The sequence below is a fragment of the Astyanax mexicanus genome, chromosome 9 (assembly GCF_023375975.1).
Source record: "Astyanax mexicanus isolate ESR-SI-001 chromosome 9, AstMex3_surface, whole genome shotgun sequence".
Taxonomy (NCBI): Eukaryota; Metazoa; Chordata; class Actinopteri; order Characiformes; family Acestrorhamphidae; genus Astyanax; species Astyanax mexicanus.
In genome coordinates, this window is record NC_064416.1 from 44,038,845 (window position 1) to 44,047,977 (window position 9,133).

Here is a 9,133-nt window from a genome sequence, read left to right on the forward strand (position 1 = left end):
AAGACCTCTGGAGGTGATATCTCTGGTATCAGACTACAAGTTCAGGGGGCTTGTTCAAGCATCCCCCACAGAAACTGCACAAACACACACACACACACACACACACACCTGGCTGTACACATAATGTGAAAGAAAACAGGACTCATTAGATCAGGTCCTGCATTGATTGTGGATGTGATTTGTGCCAGAGTTGTTTGTCTGTTCACACAGAAGTCTAGACAGTCACTGTGGGTGGGAACGTCTTCTTTAGCCCTATCCGGACGGAATTAGTGTCTCAGGGGTTCTCCTGGGGTAATGTTCTCTTTTATTAAATCCTCTGTGATTTTACCTCCGTCCGGAACGACCATGTATGTGTTTGTCTCAAACGTCCTCTTTTGAGAAAATTACAGGCTGAATTATCTACGTTTTTATGTATGTTTTTTTCTGCTCCTTCGGTAAAGTTAGTCCCATCCGGATACACATATCTGAGTTTTGTCACCACACATTTAATAAAATAGCTATTTGTCCAATGCCACGCACCGTAATCACAGTTTGGGCACGCGTTACCACTGAGATTCATGTAAAAACAACAGCGAGTGGAAATGGAGGAGCTACTGAACACGATGTCATGTGACCGAGAAAGCCAAAAAACTCACTGGTCCTCCTGTTTTTCCAATTGAAGTCCAGATACAAAAGTTTTATCACTGAGTAGAAGTGTGAAATATTTTTCACAGACGTCCCCCTGAGAAGCTAATAGGGCTTTTGGCATATTCTTGGTACACATGCGACACTGTGGATGTCCGCTAGGGTTGCAACGGTATGAGATTTTCACGGTATGATAACCGTCTCAGAAAATACCGCGGTATCACGGTTATCACGGTATCACAGTTTGTTACATATATTATTAAACTGACCCTTAAAGAAATTACAACAAAGGTTTTTTGTTCAATTAACTATTTATTGTAGAAACCTGGAACAATAATATAGATAATGTCTCCTTAAAAAAAATAAGCTGTACACCATTAGGTAAAGGAAACCAGGTTTTCCCACTACTCTTAAGGGCATTAAGGGTGTATATAAAAAAAAATATATATATGTATATATATAAATATATATATATACATATATATATATATATATATATATATATATATATATATATATGTATATATATACACACACACATACACACACACACACACGTGTCACACATTACATGTGCTCTAAAAAGTAAAGATCCTGTATTTAAAATATTCAGTACAATTTTTTAAGTTTAAATTATTTAATATCTGATAAACTGAGCCTGGGTCAGTGTCTGATCAACAACTATTGTAAACGTCCATTTTACTGCCGAGTTGGTATATAACCAGATGCTGCAGAAAGAGGGGATTTATTTCTGACATGATCCTCACAATAGAGATTTCTATTTTAAGGCTTTCACACCGAGTCTGGTTTTAACATATGAAAAACAGGCACGTCAGAATTTAAAAATGAACGCATGTAAATGAATGGCGTCTTTCACATCCAGTCCGGCCGGACCTTTACACGGACACGTGAATCCGTCGTAGCACGCACTTCACGCCTGTACCTGCGTGCCCAAATTTCGGATAACTCAGCGCTTTTGGGTTGTGCACGACTACAAAGAGGTTTTATTTAGGTTCAGATTAAAATTATAAACTAAACACATACTTTGAGCTGCACAGCGGGGTGGTGTTCATGGAGATGGGAGAACAGGTTTGACGTATGTCCACCTTTAGCTGTGACTTTACGGCCACATTGATTACAAATCGGATAACCATCCTCAGGTGCGTTCGGCGGGTATCTGAAATAGTCCCACACTGCTGATTTTAGTTTAGCCTTTTTTTAGGCGGACGGAGATTTGTTTAGTCTGATGCACTTTCTGCCGTTCTCACCGCTGTGTGCTGAGCAGCTGAAGCGGAGCAGAGTTGCGCATGCGCGGGTGAGTTTCTCCGCTGGCTTGCCTTTTACCGGTAATAAGCAAACACACACGGTATGATAACCGTGCATTTTAATACCATGGTATACCGTGAAACCGGTTACCGCTGCAACCCTAATGTCCGCACAACTTGCAAATCAAATAAGGTTAAGTAATGTTTAAACGAGTAATGCAATGCCTAACTAGTGTCAATTAATAATAAGTTGATGCATTGTGTCATAAGTACTGTTAATTAACTCCCCTGATTTTATCTGACTCCATCCTTAGCTCAAGTTTGAAAAATGCTAAAAAATGGGAGGGATAGTTTGGGAGAGGCTCTGAGTGATGTATGGGTTTAGAGACAGGACAGGAGGGAGAGCTGATTGGCTGAGCTGCAGCAGCAGCAGCAGTGTGCCTCTGATAGCAGTGAGATGCAGATGGTTGGATGTCAGCAGGGGGACGGTATTATCGATTGACTGATATACAGTATTGATTGACATATTGCCTATAGCACAGTGGAACTTGAGATGGCACTGCTGAGGCAGAAATTACCACAATAAAAGCGTTTTTTAAAGGTTAGCAAAGATTTATAATTTATAACTTATTTATATTTTTTTAAGCAGCACTGATATGTTTTATTACTTCAAAAGAACACATTTTACCTATTATATATAAATACAGATTTCCAAGCCCGAAGTGCCCATCACTTGAGGTAAAATGTAGTGATTAATTTACATAATGTTATCCTATGATACACATGAATATACACATAGTTTACACATCTTTTATACATGTATATATTGTATACAGTTCAGTTGTGTAATTGTAGGGATATATTTAATTCAAATATCTTTTTTATACATTGTAAATGAATACTGATGTCTAGACTGGAAGGAACAGAGGTAACTCTTGCTTTTTTTTGGGTGTTACTGATGAGAGCCAGTTTCATCATAATGTTTTTTATGGTCTTTGTAACTGCAAATTTTCTTTACTTAGTTTTGCAGTTCTTGTCATATTATGGATTAGAACATTATTCCAATATTCACTATTCACTGTATACTCTGTAACTCTACCTCTTCACTACTTTACAACTGATGCTCTCAAACACATTAAGAGACAAGAAATTCAAGTAATTAACTCTTGATGAGTTCAGCCCAGCTGTTAACTGAAAGCCTGAATTCCAGGTGACTCTACCTCATAAAACTGACTGAGAAAATCCAGCCAAGATGTGCAAAAATGTCTCTATTTAAGCCGGAGGAGCCTTTTTTGAAGAATCTAAAATATACAAATTCCTATTCTGGTTTGTTTTACACTTTTTTGATTATATTAGTATTGATCTAAAATGCTGAATTTTGTTAAATAATGAAAAAAGTGATTCCAAACTTTTGCTGTGTGCTTTTGACTGGTACTTTTTATTAGTCTTAAAGTTACAGCAGCAGAAACAGTCTGTTTCATTACGCGGAATAAAAACAGAGAGGTTGGAAAATGGTCATGTAAAAATGAATTATGGCTAGTTTTGGAACAGAAAACCACACCAAATCTCATAAGTGGACTTCAGGGAAAAAATAAAATACAAGAAAAACGAGCCCTTGAAGTGAAATCGAGTAATTTATCGGCGTCCTTAGAACATCTAACCTTGATAATGACGGCAGTCGTTTAAGCCAGAACTATTCCGCACTCTGACAGCTAGAGTTTGACAGGGTTGGATTTCTCAGGGTTGTTTGGCACAGAAAGATAAAAATGGTTACTGAGGTTGGAAATCCGGTTTTAGTTAGAGCAATATGGAACTGAAACTATGAAGACTGAAAATCTGATTTCTTTACGTGAGAAAAATCTGAATTGCCCTTGTGACTCTGATCTTGTGAAACAACTTGCTGCTGCCAATTTAAAATAAATGTCAAATTCAAATGATTTAAGCCACTGTGCTCTTTCCTCTCAGGCTGGATTAAACACTTAAAAACTTAGTTGGACTAAATGCATAATCTAAACATAATCTAAAGCCTCCTGTTGTTTTCTATCAATTGAACCTGGTAGCAACACTGTCCTTACCTGACACATGTTCTATTGTAATTCAATGAATTCATAAATACAATATAAATACAGCTGTTACTTGTACATATAAGAGTAACATTTAAGTGTGATTATATTCAAAAAGTTTCCAAGAAATGAACTGCTGTGTGATAGATCACACGCCAGGCAAAAACACCCAGTACCAGTTGGTACTTTTGTCAGTGTGGGCAGTGTGCCAAGTCCTGCTGGAAAATGAAATCCTCAGAATTCTCCACAGTATTGGTCCACTGTGTTATATCAAGTCTAAAGTCAGTGCAGATTTTTACAGCATTTTATACTTCCCTCTGCTGAAACCTTTCATAGATGCGGATTTCATTTTCCAGCAGGACTTGGCACACTGCCCACACTGCCAAAAGTACCAATTGATCTTATATAATATTCTAATTTTCTGAGACACCGATTTTTGGGTTTTTATTGGCTGTAAGCCACAATCAACAATAAAATAAATAAACACCTAAAATAGATCACTCAGTGTGTAATACATCTATATATGAGTTTTACATTTAGAACTGATTTTTTATCTATAATTACTCCATATTTGAGTAAATATTACCTGAATTGAACAGCTAAGACACAAAAAAACAATATGTAACTATGTATTATCCCTGACACCTTTAATTTACCTAATGGGTGCAATAAATCTGGTAACACTTTCTTTGAATGTCATCTCTATAAGACTCTATAAACATACTCATAACACATTATAATGCATTCACAAGGCATTAAAAACATGCCTATACATATTAATAAAAATGTATAATTCATTATAGCAATGTTTATTATGCATCATGAACTGTGATTATAATGCATTTATAGCTGCGTTTATAACATATTATACGTCAATACCAAGAAACTCAGTACCAGTGACTAAAAAAGCTTCCAATATAGAAACACACACTCAATCATCCTATAAATATATTTTTAACCACTCGTAAATTATTCTTGTCTTGAATATAATATTAGTTATAATGTATTATAACACGTCTTTGTACGCTCTAAGTAAAGTGCCAAACTTTCACTGTGGGACTAGATTATTAACGATAGATATATACTATTTTAACTTATATATATTATGAGCACAGCTTATAATGTATGATGATCACAAGTTATAATGCATAACAAACATGGCTATAATGGGTTATGCATTTTTATAAACATGTATAGCCATGTTTATAATGCCTTATGAATGCATTATAATATGTTATGAATGTGGTTATTGCGTGTAATAAAGATGACATTCATAGAAAGTGTTACCATAAACTTTTTTCACCTTTTTTAATTTTATTATACAGCTGTTAAAACAGTGTTTGTCTATCCTTGTCCTGGAGGCATCCTGCCATGCACATTTTAGTGAATTCCCTGCTTTAACAGGGCTAACATGTTCATGACAAGGCGATATAAATTCTGGGAGTTTATTTAAGGAGGCCTTGATGGGAAATTCAGCGTCCGAGTTTCAGGGTCTTGAACATTCCTTGATTAACAAGTGTCATGTGTGATAGATAGATAGACAGATAGATAGATAGATAGATAGATAGATAGATAGATAGATAGATAGATAGATAGATAGATAGATAGATAGATAGATAGATAGATAGATAGATAGATAGATAGATAGATAGATAGATAGATCGTCTGATGAACAGAGAACACACGTCATTAAAATGCAAATGATATCTCACAGTCTTTGATATATTGGTAAATGTGGAGTGTTTTGCATTTTACTGAAACATTTGTGACATTCCTGCGAGCTGAGATACACACATGTGTCTCTGCCTGAGAGGATGCTTTACCCCCCTGAGAGGTATCTCTCTCTCTCTCTCTCTCTCTCTCTCTCTCCTTTTCTATCTCCTTCTCTCTTTCTCACTCAGTTTTTGCGTCTTTGGGACTCCCAAAGTGTCCTTTCACATTTTTGACCATCTACGGCCTGGAAAACATTCTGTTCTGGGTTTACCCCACAGTGTTTCACCCAACACACACACACACACACAGTTCTCACTGGAGGGTTAAGTATCCTGCTAACACTTGTTGGCTGAGTGAGTGTATGTGTATGTCATGTGTAAGAGCAGAACATAAATAGAGAGATAGAGAGACCTCTATGGAGAGGATCTTCACGAGAGAGAGAGAGAGAGAGAGAGAGAGAGAGAGAGAGAGAGAGAGAGAGAGATGTGCTCGTAAAAGAAAAATAGAACTGGAAAGAAAGGAAGAGAAAAACAGAAAGAGGAATAGAGAAGAGGAAGGGAAAGAAAAGAATGAACATAGTAATTGAAATGTTCCATTAAAACAAAGAGAAAGGAGAAGTAATGGAGTATGATGAACAAATTAGAGAAAAAGAGAGAGAGAGAGAGAGAGAGAGAGAGAGAGAGTGCTAGTGCTAGTAAAAGAAAAATAGAACTGAAAGGAAAGGAGGAGAAAAACTGAGAGATGAATAGAGAAAAGGAAGGAAAAGAAGAGTGAAAAGTAAACAATGGAAATGTTACATTAAAAGAAAGAGAAAGGACAAGTAAATGGAGTATAATGAACAAATTAGAAAGTGAGAGAGAAACAGAGAGAGAGAGGTGCTAGTAAAAGAAAAATAGAACTGAAAGGAAAGGAAGAGAAAAACAGAAAGAGGAATAGAGAAGAGGAAGGGAAAGAAAAGAATGAAGATAGTAATGGAATTTTTTTCATTGAATCAAAGAGAAAGGGGAAGTAAATGAAGTATGATGAACAAATTAGAAAGAGAGAGAAAGAGAGAGAGAGAGAGGTGCTAGTAAAAGAAGAATAGAACTGAAAGGAAAGGAAGAGAAAAACAGAAAGATGAATAGAGAAGATGAATGTTATATATGAGAGGGATGGACGAAATGCAGAACATTTATAATTTAATTAAATAAACAAACTAACAAACAAGTTAAACCAAAGTTACACTGAATACAAAACTACAGAAGACTTAAACTAGAAAACAAGCACTTAACAAACAGCATGAGACAAGACACTAACCTGACAAGACTACGAACAGCAAATAAACCAACAAAAGACTAGACAAGGAAGACATGAAACAAAGGGGCTTATATACACGAGGAGGGAACAGGAAACTGGAAATACCTGAGGATCAATCATGAGGGGGCGGAGTTACAAATAACTGATGACAGGGTGGGGCTAGGGTGGAGACAGGACCAAAACACAACAGAAGCACATGGCTGGGAAACACATGACAGGAAAACAGAGGGCAGGAGCACAAGAGACCAAATTAGGGAGAAACACAAGACAGACATGGGCTAAGGTGTGACATCACCCCCTCTCAACGGCGCCACTACCAGAGGCGCCAAGAGAGAGGGAACAGGGACTGGACAAGGTGCTGAGACTGTACAGGGGACATGGGCTGGACAAAAGACTGGACAGGGGACATGGGCTGGACAAAAGACTGGACAGGGGAAATGGGCTGGACAAAAGACTGGACAGGGGACACAGACTGGCCAAAGAATGGGCAGGGGGCTTAGACTGGACAAAGGGCTGAGACTGGACAGAGGAGTGGACACTAGACAGGGGGTTGAAACACAGACTGGACAGGGGCCCGGGAACTGGGACTGGACATGGGGCTGAACACTAGACAGAAACACAGATAGGAAAGTGGACAGGAACGAGGACTGGACAGGACTGGACAGGGGAACTGGGACAAAAACTTTGACAGGGACGGACACGAACACAGTGACACGAACAGGAACTGAAACACAAACTGAAACAGGTACAGGGACGCAGAGGGAAACAGGAACTAATACAGGGATAGACAGACCTTGAAGCAGGTCTGGGAGCACGCGACCTGGTCGCGTGCTTAGTTCTGGGAGCGGGCACAGGATCAGAGGCGGCCGGAGCCGCGGGCACAGGGTCAGAGGCGGCCGGAGCCGCGGGCACAGGGTCAGAGGCGGCCGGAGCCGCGGGCACAGGGTCAGAGGCGGCCGGAGCCGCGGGCACAGGATCAGAGGCGGCCGGAGCCGCGGGCACAGGGTCAGAGGCGGCTGGAGCCGCGGGCACAGGGTCAGAGGCGGCCGGAGCCGCGGGCACAGGGTCAGAGGCGGCCGGAGCCGCGGGCACAGGGTCAGAGACAGTGGGTCCACATGAGCGGCAGGCACTGCAAACACAGGAGCAGGAGCAGCAGGCACCGCTGGCACTGGAGCTGAAGCAGTGGGTACAAATAAAAGAAAGGAGAAGTAAATGTTGTATGATGAACACATTAGACAGAAAAAAAGAGAGAGAGATATGTGCTAGTAAAGTAGGTGAAGAAGAAGAATGAAGATAGTAATTGAAATGTTTCATTCAAGTAAGTGAAGTATAATGAACAAATTGGAAAGAAAGAGAGAGACAGAGAGAGAGACAGACAGAGAGAGAAAGAGAGAGATAGACTGTAAGTGAGTGTTAGGTTTAGGTTTAGGTTTCACATCTTTAACCTGCTGCCCTGCAGACTACAGACATTCCCTGATGGAGATCTGTCACATGACAGCCTTGGCTCTTCTGTCTCTACTGAGAGAAAGTAAAAGAGAGAGAGACCGGGAGAAAGAAAAAGAGAGAGAGAGAGAGAGAGAGAGAGAGAGAGAGAGAGAGAGAGAGTGTGTGTGTGTTGTGGTTTGGCTCAGGAACAGTGTGTTTCATCTTGATTTCCCGAACTTCATTCGCCCACTCGTCTGGTCACTTCAAAGACTCTGGGACTCAGGGTAGCACAGCTCACACACTGTATACTAACTTCCCTCCTAACCCTAACCCTGTCCCAAACCAATACTGTGTTCACTACAGCTTTAACCCTAAACACCTTAATCTCCTAGTGTACTTAATATCTCCCCGGCTGTATGTTCTAACCCCGATTCATCAATCATTTCTCACATCCCTATATTTTTTCCCCACATCTATATCTTTTCCTGGAACTGCACTATATAACATATGTTCCCACATCAAGAGCGGCGTTCCTATATGTGTTACCTATAAGGTAATATATCATTATCACATACATACGTCCTCTGAATATACACTCACCGGCCACTTTTACGCCACTATTAGGTACACCTATCACTGCCCATTACTGCAAATGTCAAATCAGCCAATCACATGGCAGCAACTCAATGCATTTAGGCATTTAGACATTTAGGCCAAGCTGATCTGCAGTTCAAACTCATCAGAGCA